We start from the raw sequence: 15,239 nt of genomic DNA, 5'->3' as shown, positions 1-15,239 counted from the left end.
CAACATGAGCCATTATCACTCATACAATAATTAGCTTGTAATAGAGTGGCATGTCTCTGAAGTTAACATAGGAATTAGCATGGCATAACTGTCTTGTAAAAACAAGAGAGAAAAAGATAGTATTTTCATGAGAAAGTGCATAGTTTTATGATTTTTTTTTCTGATTGTACACTAGAACTAAAATAATTTTCTGTATAGCTAGACTTTAAAGAACAATTACTCAAAAGCATTAGTAGAATTTAAAGAACAATTACTCAAAAGCATTAGCTCCAATGTAAGGAATAATTTTTCATATTGACCCAATAGAACAAATTGACCTGGAAACAAAAAAAACAGGAAGACAACCAGAAACCAGAGATGAATATTATCAATCTGAAAGGTATGATTAAGTAGTTGATGCAAAGGTAGGGGAAGAATATTAGCAGATATTCTAGTAATATTCTATGCCTCCTTAGTATAAATAAGCATTTTTAAAAATCTGTATATTCTTGAGGATCTTTCAAATCCCAGACACAGTTAGTTCCTTGCTTCACTAAAACACAGTGAATTTAATAGTGCCCCAAACTTGTTAATGTCTCGCTTTTGATGTCACTGGTAACAGCATTGCTCTGTTTATTCTCTACATTTCTGCATCAGTAAGCTGTGAACATTCTGCAGCAAATTTTCGTGTACTTTCTGTTGACCAATTTAGTAGAACACATTCTGGCAAAATGGATTTCTGTGCATACTAATTTAAGAAAAAAATTATAGGAAAGAGCTTTGGACAACGGTACCTATATCCAGTGTGTGTCATACTGCATTTATTTGTTTATGAGCCCAAGGACAAGGGACAATTAATTTTCAATCCATGCTGGATTTCAGTGAGAAAGGTGCTTTTAGATAATTATTGCTGACTCCTTCTTTATATTGCCAATAAATATATTTTCTCTAAATATTAATCAACCAGATTAGAGGCATAATTTCCATTAAGGGGTATTTTGATTTAAACATCAATGAGGAGAGAACTTTGCTTCAATTTTTATAAGAAATATGTATCCATCCCTCTAACTAGAGATATTCCTAGAGAAAGATACATGATTAAAAATTGAGCTCTTTTTTTAAAGAAAAAAAACTCTGCATAATCAGTCTCAACCCCACAACATCTCTAATTCACCTTCTCAAAAACAAACTGTCTTACAAGTTTGCAAAGTGAATGAACAAAACCATTCATCAATGAGTATTTCCGTGCAAGTACTCTACCCTCCCTAAAACCTGCTCCTTTTTACAACTCCTCAGAAAAGCATTCAACTGCTATCAGAAAGTTGAAGCTCTTGCACTGACAAATACTATGATTCACTGACTCTCCAGTTTTACCATTCCTGGCAGGACAATCTTTTTAAAGAGAATGAACTTGATTGATGTATTCGAACTCAGCTTTTTCTCAGTAGTTCCTGTGTGGACCAATATTGTTTATACTGCCCAGAAAAAAGAAACAAATATGAATATCCAAGGCAGTCCCAAAAAAAAGGAAGTTTCTGAACTAAAGTTTTTAAATATTTATACTCTAGAGATATGACAGCATGTTATTTGCTTCCCATGAACAGCTCTGAAAGCAACATTTATACTTATCCACAATGATTACCTAGGGAGACAGTCCTTGACCCAGAGCCATTGCACTGGAACAGCTTTCTTCAGAAAGAGAACAAATTGCAGCATTTAAGTCTAAAAACTAACAAAATCCTGTTCACTTGGTACAACTTCCCTGATGGATTGCTATCTAACTTTTTAATTGTTTTTAAAGTGACTCTTTCAGAGCTGGAGTAGTGAAAGCCATCATACTCTAATTTTCTGAAAGCTTGATAGAACCAATGTTCTGGGCACAGATAAAGAGGAATGAAGCACTTTCTTTCCCATAGGAAAACTTTCCCACTCATACTCTTTGATGCCAACTAACCTTCACATCTGCTATTTCCCTATTGATTGCTACAACTTGGCACTTTTGTAGAGTGTCTGATGAGGCAATTCCATTCAATGACACCACTTCCTCTTCAACAAAAGAAGTGCAGTAAAATAACAGTGTGTTTCCTATACCTTCAGGGGAAAGGCTGTTTGCAAATTATGCACACAAACATGTAGTCATCATTTATGTGCGTGTATGTGGAGAAGAAGAACATTTGTTCCTTTAGACTGAACTGTTGTCTATGTAAAATTATGCAAAGTAGATCTGGGCTTGAATTTTTTAAGCAAATGAGGAGCCATTCTGGGTCCCACTTAAAAAATCCATCTCAAAATACATCGTGTTCACTATGGAAATAAGCTTGGAATTAGTCATCACTTAAAATACATTCCAGATATATGTTTACAAATCAATAATGTGCATTAGACAGCATCAGAACTAAGAATGTGTTTGTTTTGCTGTCCTTGAATATGAACAAATTAGATCATCTTTTTGAATTAAATTACTTATTTTTGACACTTATTACATAATGAAATAGTTCATTTAAAATTAAAATGGTAAGCAATACCAACTACGTAATAGTTCCATTATAATGTGGAAAACACAAGCATGACAAAAAGAATAGTAGTTTATAAATTCTAGATCGAACATAACATCTTTGATTCAAATAGATTGAAGCTATGAAATTATTGGTGTTTTAGTTGCATTTTACTTTGGTTTTCCTCTAGCCCCTGGACTCCACTATTTTTTGTTTGTTTATTTATTTGTTTTGTGGAATTTCAGGTTCATTAAGCTTTAGAGGCCACAATTAATTCTGAGTTTAGTTTTACTTGGAATTAGGTCCTTTCATTTCATTTATATTTTAGGTATGCCTTTAGACCTAGATTCACAAAGGTATTTAAATACCTAATATTTACTGGTATCAATGGGAACTTGTGTATAAAAAGTAAACATAGAATAATTAAAGATTTAGTTCCATTTTAGGATTTTCAGGTTATATTTATAACTTAAATTATTCTCACAATAATTAATTTGCACTAAGTTGAACCAGTACAACTAAGAAATTTTATTTTGTGAGCAGGACAGAAACAAAAAAAAGATAACAGTTCAGGAGATGTCAAATACACACCAAAGACTGTTCCTAATGGGATGTTTGTACATGGCTGCCTAATTTTGATGGAAAAGAAAGTTTAGCCCTGTGACCTTGATTTTAAAAATGATCCTGTCCTGTTTTGCTTACAACTAAAAGTATAATCTGAATGTGTACAAGACAAAGATATAGAACACATTAAAAAATAAACTTGAAACTCCATGTAAAGATTCCAGTATAGATTTACTTTAAAAATCCACTTCAAAGTATTTGCTTCAAAAACAGGGGTGAGAAATCAGGATTTTTTAAGCAATAATTTTTAAAACAGCATTTGGGCACTAGAACAAGCATGCTAGAGAGGTGGTCAATGACGGAAGCCTGACAGTGCTTAAAAAGCCTTTGGTTAATGCCCTTAATAATTTGCTTTAACTTTTGATCAGCTCCAGATTGCTCAGGCAGTTGGATTGGGTGATTGCTCTAGATGTCTTCCATCTGAAATATTTTATTCTAGCTGTAATAATTTTCCTGTTCTAATTTGTAACTAAGAAATCCAAAATTATAGAAAAATAAAGTTTGCAAAACATAATTAATGATTCAGAATCTGTTAGAGGGTGTAGTTTGTTCTGGATTTCAGCTAATTTTATTTTCCCTGTAAATAATGTTGTTAATTTTGCTGTGTCATCCTACTACCCTCCCATATGCAAGATGAACTGTAACCTTTAATTTCAGATTTCCATGAAAATTTTGACATAGAATACGTCAAGCCTACCACATGCTTCCTACAAAATCTGCAAACAATGCAAATACATTACTGATGTACATATCAAAAGTCTGCACCTGTCACTCTAATTTAATAAAAAAAAATTGAACTTATAAATGTAACAAAAATGACAACTTATACAGCAGATGACACAGCAACACCTGCCTTGCTGCTAGAAGATAAATATACTGAACCTCTAATGTAATCAAGCACATGGAGCCATATAAAAAATCCAAATGTTGCATAGTGTTTATTCTTTATTTTTATTTCTTTTGTTTTCTTTTTTGAAATACAAGCCCATGAAATCAGTGGTTTATTCATTGTGACCAGCACAATCTTTCTAAATAAAATTTCCATACACAGACTATAATTTTGCCAGTATTTCAGCTCAGGCTGTAAGCCAAAAAATGAACTTTTTCTATGATTTTCTATGGGAGATATCTCCTTCTTGTGTGTTTATGTTCATTTCAGTGCCATCCTGTTAGAAAAGAATTTATTTGCAGTTTTTAAACCAATAATCTAAAAGAAATATTCTCACTAGGATAGTTAAGTCAGTCAGTTTTACTATAGAACAGGAATTATGTATAATATTCCTTGTAAAATTAATTAATTTGAGTAAAAACATTTTTTTAATCACCGCCTCTCCCTATGGTCAAACTGTAGTTTATACCTATATGAAAAGTGCCTTGTGTTTAAAAAGTGACCATAAATTTTATGAGATTCTTCTTAAATACTTTTAGCCACCTACACATTAAGTATCTACACCCAAGTACTAACCTAAGTTTCTCTTCTCACAATACAGGTTAATGTCTGTAGCTCTGGAGAACTCTCTCCTTCCAGGACATTTTCTTAGTACAGAGGATTTACTTTCTGGTGCCTTCCAGTTTCTTTCCAGTGTCAGTCAGGGTCACCTAGCAAACTACTGAAGAGGAAAGCAGGTATCTACGTTTTGGAGTGAGGAGAAACCTGCCTCACATGTTTTAAAACCTACATCTTTCCTACTCAAACAAATCATGTGTTTTTGTGTTTGTGTATATTTTCTGGCTTTGACACCAAAACACAGGATATTATTATGCCTTCCGATTAAATTCTCTCAATTAACAGTTGATATCCTTTCTATACCAATGTACCAATTTTCCCATCTAATTTTAGTACAGACCTACCCAAAGAATTTGGAGAAACTTCAGCAATACAGCCTATTCCTTGCTTTTACTCATGACTATTTTCTGGATGCCAAACTTTCTTTTACAGTTCCTATATCTACAAAAAATAATAAATCACCTTTCCTAAACATATTGCCCATGAGGCAAAACTAACTACCAGTAGCAGCTGATAACATTAATATAGGGTTTGTGTAATGCAATAGTGTAAGAAAATAAAATATTAAAAAATTGAGTGACAAATACATAACAACAAGAGGTTTTTAATTACTTGATTCCATCACTAATGTCAGCAAATTAAAAAATAATAAAAATTTGCAAATCACAAGTTATTGCTACTACAGCCTTTGACAGTGCTGGTGATTTTGCTGTTATATTTATTCCACTAAAAGTTAGAGATTCAATTTACCAAAGTAATTCTACATTTGGGACATGAAAATTGAAAACCTAAAGATTTAGACCACAAGTCTCAGTGATTTTTTGTAAGTGTTAAGACATTAATTTGAAGTATTTAGAAATCAAGCTCCAGCTTGGAAAGAAATCTAGAAACCCTTTATGAGTGAATAAGAATGTAAAAAATAATTGGCCTCAGTACTTCTGTGAAATGAGCCCCACAGTTCCCCTTCAAACCTCCTTTCATCTTTGATGATCTGATTTGAAAAGACAGTGACTAAAACTAACGAATCTTCTTCATTATGAACAGACTGTGACTGGAAGAGGAAACTGAAAATCAGTGTTTCCTCCATTAACTTCTGATTGTAGGGGTAGCCAAACCCCTGACTAGAATAGCATTGTTGGATCTCACATCTATAATGAACTATGATAAGCATCTCTGCTCTTCAAGGAACAAAAACCACATCAGGAATACAAGGTGTAACCATAAAATAAATTAAGAAACCAAGCTGTCTTTTTATTCAATTCAAGTAAGTTCCTTAGTAATTCAGCTTGAATAAAAATACACTTGAATGATAACTACCTGGATAGGCTTAGATAAAAGTCTTAGAATCAAAGAAACTGTCCTCAAAGCTTCTTTGCCAGACAAGGTAAAAGGGTGAAGGAAGAGGTAGAGAGCATTTCTATCAAATCACACAAAATTTTTGGTCCTAGTATTCCTTCCTCACAGAAAGTTCCTTTAGGGAGCATATTCCTTTTTCAGAAGGTGGAAATGTATGTAAGAGTTCATGAAACTTCTATCAGAAATGTCAAATAGAAGCTTCTAAATAGTTCTAGAAGAGTCCTGGTAACTTAAGGAAGGTATCACTAGTATTAAAAAAAAGAAAGACACAGAAAGACAGTGAGAGCTAAAAAAGGGTAACAGAACTGCTTCTGTCTTGCCATTGGCCTGCAGCAAAGGAAAGTAAGAGTTCTTTAAAGAAACACCCAGAAATTCAAGTCTTCAAAGGCCTCCATGGTGTTTGCCATTTTTAATAGTTTGTTGAGAGGTAACAGATTTCAGTTTTCAAATGCAAAGATATGCAAACAAATATTTTAAGGTCAGTTATATCCTTTACTAGTAAATAATAGTTTGCTAATAGTATGTATAGCAAAAGCTCTAATGTTTCCTTCAAACCACAATAACTCACATGATAACTTATCTGGATTTTGCATGCAAAATGCTTTTCAATATTTCTTTCTGATCACTGACTGTGCATGGCTTGGACGGGTATACTCCTTGTTGGATAAAAAAATGTCTGGATGGCCGAGCCCAAAGACTGATGAATGGAGTAATATATTATCCTTTGGCAGCTGGTCACTACTGGTGTTCTCCAGGGCTCAGTATTGGCCTCAGTCCTGTTAAACATTTTTACCAGTTATCTGGATTAGGAGATCAAATGCAGCCTCAGTCAGTTTGCAGATGACATCAAGTTGCTTGGGAGTGTTGGTCTGCTGGAAGATAGAAAGGCTCTGGAGAGGGATCAGAACAGGATGGATTGATGGGCTGAAGCCAAGTGTATGAGGTTCAACAAGGCCAATTGCTGGATCCTGCACTTGGGTCACAGCCCCATGCAGAGCTGCAGGCAGAGCAGAGCAGCTGCAGAGCAGCCAGTATTCCAGAAAGCTTCCCAGGGGAAAAGGACCAGGGGATGTTGGTTGGAAACTGGCTGCATATGAGCCAGCAGTGGCTTGCCCAGGTGGCCTAGAAGACCAATGGCATCCTGGACTGCATCAGCAGCAGTGTGGTCAGCAGGACCAGGGCAGTGATTATCCTCCTGTAATTGGCACTGATGAGCCCACACCTCGAAACCTGTGTCCAGTTCTGAGCCTCGTTGCCACCATAAAGAAACTGAGGTACAGGAATAATCAGAGAAGGACAACAGAGTTGGTAGAGGGTCCTGAGCACAGGTTTTATGAGGATCAGCTGAGGGAGATGGGGTATTTAGCCTGAAGAATAGGAGCCACAGGGGACACCTTTGTGTAAATTCACTACAACTACCTGAAAAGAGATTGTAGCAAGGTAGGTAGTCTGTTCTTCAAAGGAACACTTAACAGGATGAGAGGAGATTACCTCAGATTTTGTCAGGGTAAATTAAGACTGGATATTAGTAAAAATTTCTTCCTGGAAAGGACTGTCAGAGTTGGAACAGGCTGCTCAAGGCAGTGATTAGGTCATAAACCCTGGAGGTGTTTAAAAGACATGCAGACAGGGTTCTTTAGGACACGGCTGGGTGGTGGACTTGGTAGTATTGTGTTAATGGTTGGACTCAGAGTTCTTTTCCAACCTAAACAACTCTGTGATTCTGTGACTCTAAAGCATACTTTAGTATAGTTTTTTATAAACTAATCAAGTATATTATGCAGATTAAGGATCTTTGATACATTAAATACAAGTTCAATTAATGCATGGATAAAGAAAAATGCCTAAAAGGCAAAAAGCTTGCATAATTACATAATTATTATCATAGATCTACTGCAAAAAGGATGGTTTAATCAATCTCAACAGGCACTCTGTTTGGAGAAATTAATAAATCTGGAGAAGAAATTCATCAGCATAATAAGACTTTAGGTGATGTCTGGGGCAATTCTGGCACTGAAAATATTTCTGTACACAAAGCAATGCTAATGTAGTTGGGCAACACCTCAGTACTATGATATATAAATTGACAGGCAGAACTAAGAGTTCAACACTGCTAATGAATGGAGAATTCCAGGATATTTTAGTGGGCAGAAATTCAATACTGAAGGGTACTCATATGGCAGGATCTCACAAAAAATATAGCTGAACCCAGGGCCCGTTCACTATGGAGAATTTCTTCTGAAGAGCATCCCCAGGATGAGTCATAGATCAAATCTGGGAAACTTTACATGGCTACTTGGTGACAGATCTATTTGCTTTGAAGAACAAGGCAATTTTTTTTTAAACTCTGATAGTTAAAAATGTTCAGATGTACTCTGAATTTCCTAAACAAACCCTGTGTCTGAATTATGTCTTTCACACAGAATGCTGTTTGCAGTTAAAGGTTTCTTTATGATCTGGTTCAGGTCCCTTTCTCACCTTGCTCAAGATCTGAAGACAAACATAAAGGGGAAAAAAGCTGAAAAAAGAAGAAAAAAAGAGAAGTGTTCTCGCCCTGCCTCCTGAGGAAAACAGCAGGAGGAGAGAAAGGTGATAAGGAGAGAGAGCAATTAGGTTATGCATTTCTGAGGAAAAAGCCTTGCAACTAAACTTATGATGAGAACCCAGAGATCAGTAATTCTCTTACAACTTTTCCTGTCAGCAGTGTCATTACAGGCCCTGAGGAGGCCAGAAAGTGGAGAGCATCAGGTAAGGGGAAGGAAGAAAAAGGGGTTACCAGTTAAGACAAAACCTACACTGGTACATAAAGAAAATGTATGTTGTAAGTATCAGCAATTTCAGTGTTGTTGATTTTTCTCATTGTCACACTTTCAAATGTCTAGGTGACATAACTCCCTTCCCAAAGGGTGTGGATTCCCAGTGGCTTTCACATTTAGCAGGGTGAAATGAGACTGCCCTGCCCTGCTCCATTCCAGTCAGTTCTAGCTTTCTAGCAGCTGGAGCAGTTTTCTTCACAACCAAAAATAAAAATGCAACAACAAAAATGTTCATTTGCAGCTGGATGAGATAGCAGGGTTGACTCTTGCCACAGGCCTAAGGCATGTGGAGCCTACAGTGCTTGAGGCTGAAGGTAGGAGAAGAGGTTGGACAACTTGGAGTTGGATTGGCTTAAAATTAAACAAAACAAAACAAAACAAAACAAAATACAAAGCTATTGAGAAAAGAAATTTACAGCAATTAATGGTGATTAAACTCTATCTGACTTCAAAGGAAAGTAAATGGTGTTTTAGAATGCATTAGGTGAAGCATTGCCAGCAGGCTGAAGGAGGTGATCCTGACTGGAGTTCTGCGAGCAGTTCTGGGCTCCTCAGTACTAGGGAGACAGTATGCTGCTGGAACAAATCCAGAGGAGGGCTATGAACATAAGCAAGGGCCTGGAGTATCTCTGATACAAGGAGGGGCTGAGGGAGCTCATCCTGTTTGGCTTGTGAGGAGATGAATAAGGAGGGACAACATCCATGTGAGTAAGTATCTGAAGGGGGATGTCAGGAGGATGGAGCCAGGCTTTGCTCAGTGCTGCCCAGCAGCAGCACAATAGGCAATGAGGAGAAACAGATGAACAGAAAGTTCCATCTGAATATGAGGAAAAATTTCTTTACTTTGTGAATGAGTGAGCACTGGAACACGGTGTCCGGAGAGGTTGTAGAGTCTCCCTCACTGGAGATGTTCAAGAACTGTTTGGACACAATTCCATGCAGTGGAATGACCCTAGGATGACCCTGTTTTAAGCTGGGAGGTTGGACCAGATGAGCCACCATGGTCCCTTCTATCCTTACCAGTTTTGTGATTCTGCGATTGTTGTCTGCTGTGGCATCACTGCATATTCCCCAAAAGAAAGAGTCAGAGTGGGTTTCTCTCAACTAGAAAGTGATTTTTCAAATGTCTAAATTATTACATCCCTCTGAATTATCTACATTTGTTAAAAATTCTTGTCTTTTGCTGATAAATAATCCTGACACAATTTCAGACTCAAACTGTGGTTTGGGTAACACATGCATATCAGAGTTTACTTTCTAAGGAGAAATGTAAAGCTGGTGTTTTTTACCCAGTCTGGGCTCTGATTTCTTGTATTCCATATTTCTCTCCAACTGGAACTTAGATCTTGCTATATTTTATCATACCTTATACACTGAGAACGATTGATTTTATTCAGATCGTCTCCACCATTTACCTACAGGATGGATTATTAATGCATGCACACTAATTAATCATATTGTTGGATGCAATTTTGAAAAATAATGCAAATACCAACTTCTTTTTTGAATGCTTATTTTGCCTCTGTATAATAGTAATACTCAAAAATATTTATTGGACCATAGGGTAGCCCACCTAAGAGTTCAATGGGGAGATCAGCCCAACACTTTTTCCTGTCTGAAGAATTTTGGTAAGGCAGAAATTTGTACTGAGTTATGGAAATGTTTAATTGATTCAAAGAGAAACTAGAATTTTCATAATGCCAACTTTTCATTTATTTTTGATGTCTCTCTTAGACTTCATTTCAAAAATAATTAGTGGGGATTAAATTCATATCTTAATGATTTTTTCAATATTTTAATTTTTGTGAATGTCTACTCTTGTTTTCACTGGAAATTTGGTGGGTTTTTTTCCTTGAGAGGACATCAAAAGGCATTTCTACATGTTTCATCTATTTCTAAGAGCTGTAGCCTGAGACAAATGCAAATGATAAATATGAATCTTATAGTTTTTAAGTATAACCAAATGCTATCCAGCAGCTTATAAAGAGTACTTACTATCTGGATATATAAAATAATCTTTGTAGAAATTAAAAAGTTGACTAGTCATGTTCATCTTTTTCAGTTCTTATTGAAGGGTATAAAAAATGAGGAACAGGGAAAGGAGAAAGGGAAGGGAAAAGTCATGGGTGGGGGACAAACGTGAGAGTGAAAAGATAATGAATTTCTGTTGCACTCCATCTATTTTTAGTTTCATGATACAGCACTCAAATGCAACACAAAGCCAAACATCTGCTCATATTTACTGTAGGAATAATAATCACTCTAAGGGTCAAGACAGCACAAAATTGTTGTCCCCATAAGTAGACAGTTACTTGGACGGAAGCACTTTCTGTGAATTTATTCTGCTTTCTGCCTTCAAATTCAAAAGAAAGACAGTTCACCCCATAGAACTTAATGGTACCAAATTTATTGTAATTTCTTTAATATAGAATTCAAACGAACTGTTCTTGTTATAGTCTCTGTTAATGTATCATATAACCTACCTACCATTGCCTAACTTCCCTGATCTTTTACAAAAATAAGTAGAACTCAGTGAGGCAGAGATGTTTTAAGATCTCTGGACAAAGCCTATATCTCACTCTCACAGGCTCTGCTATTGCAGATTAGTTCTTATAACTGTATGGAGTGACCACAGACCTTGTTTTAGAGATTTAGAACTATATCTGCCTTTTTTTTTTTTCCTCACATTAAAAGAAGCAATGGTTAATTAAGTAGTGTTCTTGCAAAGAGGGAATCATGACTAAGAGGAAATTATGAGTTTCAGCTCTAGATTTTTCTGGCAGTTAGGTACAAACCAGCATGATCAAAAAGAAGAAAAAAAAATATTTACATGGTATTTATATTCAATTCCCTTTTTAGCAAAATGTACCACATGTTTTTTCATGCAAGGACAAGTCTGTATTTATTACATCAAAAGGCAACTATTCTATAAAGTGAAATACTATAAAATCAAACTGAATATGTATCTGTTACCAGTTATTTTTCATGCATTATCAAAGTTAGTACATGGAAGCTGTGACTCAAAAGATTATTTTCCATTAGTCACTGTCACTGGATATTTGAGAAACTCATAAATGCTACTTCTCTCATCATTGACTTGCAACAATTGCACCAAATAATTAACACTTACTGCCAAATTTCACGTTGTTTTCTATGAAGCATTAAACTAAATGTTCTCTGTGTGTATACACCCATGTGTTTGTACTGCATCTTTACTTGTTAAGCAAATAAATATCACTCGTTTATTACAATGTTCAAACCCAGACTTGAAAATGCCACTGAAGTACTGGCTTTGTGCACATCAATGTCAACCTCACACATGACAAATGTATGACATTAATACCTTTATTCTTGCTGCTGTTCTTCAATTTATGTCAGAGAATTTATCATTTGTACTCCAGTTGCAAGCAGTGGGAAAATTCCCCTATAGCTCCTTCCTTCAGCTTTTAAAGAGTGTTTCTGAGACTTTGTAATGTATAAAGCTTAATGCCATTTCTTGTTAAAACAGGCTGAGAATGTGGAAAGGGAAGACAGACAAAAAGTACTTAATTGTTGCTTCGCTAAATTTCCTCAGAGAGGTGGCAACAAATAGGCTAGGGTAAAATGTAAGGGCATGGGGGAAAAGGAAAATGACTAAAAAAGATGAGCAACATGTCTCTTTATAGAGAAAAAGCAGCGCAGGAAGAAATGAAATATATTGCAGAAAAGTAGAGCTGGAGTATAAAACCTGATCGTAAAGAATAAAATGCAAATATAATTGGTAAACAGAATAGTCTGATAATTCTAAGGTATGTGAGTCAGCTTTCCTGATTTAGTCCCATGTCTACCTTTCACCAGAATTAGTTTCCTATCTACCTTTCACAAAGTGATCTTGAAAAAGATGCAATCCCATTTAGTGCCTCATTTTCCTTATCAACAAAACTAGACTATAAAATACATGTCTCACAGAAAGCTAAGACCTTTTATTTGTGATAAAGAAGTAATGGCATTAATTTACTGCTATTACAGAATGAAAACTACTTTGGTTTTTACTTTTTGGTATGCAGATGCTTAGTAACACTAAGTAAGAAAATTTCCATTATACCTGGTACTGTACAAAAATCTAGAAAGAGAAATTCTGACACTGAAAGTTACATGTATGAAAAATTATGGGAGAAACAAAAGCACTTGACACAAGAAATATCTTAACATTGTAGACCTCATACGTGTATTGAACTAGGTTTTCCTTGTGTGTGAGAGTGGAGAAGTGTGGTGCAAATAGAAGCTGGGTAGAATTAATATTGTTCTTCTTAATTTCAGAATTGTTATTCAGCAAGAAAACCAAGTGAGAAACACAAACTGAGAGACCACAGAAATTAGAGACAATGAAAAATCTGAAGCTTTTTCATCCAAGTACAATTAGTGTGAGATCACTACCTTTCATAAAAATGATAAATGCTTTTTATTTTATTCCAAACAGGGGAAAGAACAGGTTTCTGAAATTTGAAAGTGGTCAATAGGGACAATAGCAGCCAAGAGAAAGGAAGACATTTTCATAACTAAGAAAGAATACATAATCTGAGAAACATCAAAGTATGTATTGGTAATGGACACTCCTAGCCTAAAAGCAGATAAGGCTTAGAACTTACTTTCACATATCTTTGCTTCCAATTCTTGGACTATACTGAGGTTTTCTTTATTATTAACAATTAATTAGCCGAGCAGACCCACCAGACACGTAATGGACTTGTACAATTATTTCCTTTCCATGCTCAGACCAGATAAGCAGATCTTAAGAGGAGAGAGCACTGAAATTTTCTTTTGCTTTCTGGCTTCTGAAAGAGTTGTAATTCATGTTTCTCAGACCATGAGGAGGCATGGGATGAAGGACCTAGTAAAAGCCTGAAGATAACCTTCTCCTTTTTCATCAAAGCTGTTTCACAAGGATATTTGACTCACAAGAGTAACAGCATTTTCAACGTATATCCCAGATTTTGTCCAAGATTTTACCTTCAGGAGCTTTAAATCCAGCAGTTAGCTTGTTTGTCTGATGCCCATTTAGGTTTCCCTTCATAATAGCTTTTTTTTTTTTAGCACCACATAGCTTTGGCCACACTCCAAAGGTTTTTTTTAAGAAAAGAATTGAATAGACTGCTATATAGCTAATTTATGAAGAAATTACTGTCAGTCTTATGGGCAGCTACCAAGCCTCACTGTGATTGGAACTAATACCTTTACCAAGATATGATAATTTTATTTAACATTAGCAAACCATCTGGTGTCTTTATATCTTATTGTAACACAGTGTCACTGTTTTACTCAATCCACTCTCATTAAAACAAGACAAAAGTAGCTAAGGATAAACATACACACGGATGATAAATTTATCCTCTTAATTATCTTTGTGCAACCCCTACCCCCAGAACTCATACCCTCTTAGATTTTTGAAGTACAAGAGTACTACTCAAACCTAATCTGATCTCCTGTATAATGAAGGCTATCTCTTTCATGGAGTAACCTCTAAATCAAAAGAACAACATGCTTGTGTTACCCTGTATCTATCTTCCACATAATGGCTGCCTTTGATGGATGAATCTAACCCACTCCTCAATAAGTTATACCAGTGGTTAATGACTCTCACTCTTAAAATATGCACCTTATTTCTAGTCTGAATTTCCCTAACTTCAGCTATGAAACATTGGATCTCATTATGCCTTTTTCTGCTAGATTAGTGAGTCATCCACTGTCAAAAGTCTCATTGCCATTAAGGCATTTTCAAACCATGATCAAGTCACCTCTTAACCTTCTCTTCAGCAGATTAAACAGGCAGATCTTTAGCCTCTAACTGCAATGCTTATTTTCAGACCTACAGTCATTCCTTCACCTTTAATGAACCCTTTCCAATTTTAAGCATATTTTCAAAGTGTGATGACCAGAACAGGACACAAAAGTTCATTAGTATTTTCCTTAATGCCATACAAAATGGAACTTCCTACTTGATATTCAGTTATCTATATATCAGAGGATATAATACATACCATTTAAAACTGTTTTATCAGTGTCCTATGCTTAAGCTCTCTTTGTATTTTTTAATATTTTTAACATTCTCTATGAGATATTCAATTCTAGCAGAACCTCTCTGGAAGATCTGAGACACCTCTGTGCTATCCAGCATCAGGAATTAGAGAACAAACCATCTTCTTTCATAAATATTTATCACTAATTTAAGTCTGCTTAAATGCCTTATGAATCTAGACAAGAAATATTTTCCTCTAATTCAGTATCTCACTTCACTATACTTCAAATTTAATTATCTTATTAGCAGGTTAAGAGAAACAGAAAAACTGGGATAATCTGAGATTTTTACTTGGACTCAAAATTTCATTCAAAAGTTTCTCAAAATTATGAAGTCCAAAAACTTTTCCTCAGTACAGCCACTAATACCTTTAGTGTTTCTTGAGTAAAGATTACAACTAGGTATAA

General features: G+C 35.4%; 1 protein-coding gene across 4 annotated transcripts in view; it reads right to left on the bottom strand.

Annotated features, from left to right (window-relative positions):
• The window catches only part of GRIK2 (glutamate ionotropic receptor kainate type subunit 2), a 352,900-nt gene that overhangs the window by 66,925 nt on the left and 270,736 nt on the right, over positions 1–15,239 (bottom strand). The gene's annotated exons all lie outside the window — the stretch shown is intronic.

The sequence above is a fragment of the Melozone crissalis genome, unplaced genomic scaffold, assembly GCF_028551555.1.
Source record: "Melozone crissalis strain CALT ecotype California unplaced genomic scaffold, PUWL_Pcris_2 ptg000027l_1, whole genome shotgun sequence".
Classification (NCBI taxonomy): domain Eukaryota; kingdom Metazoa; phylum Chordata; class Aves; order Passeriformes; family Passerellidae; genus Melozone; species Melozone crissalis.
This window is presented reverse-complemented; position numbering and strand designations above follow the sequence as displayed.